Source organism: Passer montanus, unplaced genomic scaffold, assembly GCF_014805655.1.
Source record: "Passer montanus isolate IOZ18808 unplaced genomic scaffold, ASM1480565v1 scaffold41, whole genome shotgun sequence".
Classification (NCBI taxonomy): domain Eukaryota; kingdom Metazoa; phylum Chordata; class Aves; order Passeriformes; family Passeridae; genus Passer; species Passer montanus.
The window spans coordinates 346,005-346,575 of record NW_024368930.1 but is presented as its reverse complement, the minus strand read 5'-3'; the positions used below and the strand labels follow the sequence as shown (position 1 = coordinate 346,575).

The 571-nt window shown below is 75.5% G+C and overlaps 1 protein-coding gene across 1 annotated transcript in view; it reads right to left on the bottom strand.

Moving 5' to 3' along the window:
• The window catches only part of CSE1L (chromosome segregation 1 like), a 20,193-nt gene extending 20,020 nt beyond the window's left edge, over positions 1-173 (bottom strand). Inside the window, exon 1 of the mRNA XM_039719291.1 lies at positions 65-173. The gene's annotated coding sequence lies outside the window, so the exon portion shown is untranslated. The remainder of the gene's footprint in view (positions 1-64) is intronic.
• Positions 174-571: the final 398 nt, after the last annotated feature.

The following is a 571-nucleotide window of genomic DNA, read 5'->3' as shown; positions in this document are numbered from 1 at the left end:
TGCCGCCGGCGCGTGGGAGCGCCCCAGCCCCATCGCCGTGCGGGGCAGCGCATCCCGGCCTCACCTGGCGGCTCCCCCCGGCGGCGACGGCGGCGGCTCCGAGCGCTCCGGCTGCGCTTCACATTCAAACCGCCGGGCGAGGGCGCGGCGGCGGCTCCGTGACCGCATCGCGCGGGGCGGTGACATCTCACTGCCGTCCGGCCAATCAGCGCCCGCGGCGGCCCCGGGCGCGCCGCCGGCAGCCAATCCGCGCCGCGCTCAATGGGCGGCGGCCAATGGCCGGGCGCTTCCCACAGGGCCCCGCGGCGCCTCTCGTAGCGCGGCGGCCGACCGGCACGGGGCCGGATCCGCGGGGCCCGCCCCGAGCCCCGGGACGGGCCCGGATCCGCGGGGCCCGGCGGCCGGAGCCCCGGCGCTGTCAAGGGAACGCGCCTGGCTCCGCGGCGGAGCCGGGACGAGGACGGAGCGTGCGGGATAAAACACGAAGCAGAACCCCCAACCCCGCTGGAGCCCTGAGCCGCTTAAGAAAGCGCCTGAACAAAAAAGGAACACTTCGTAAAACTTTATTGAT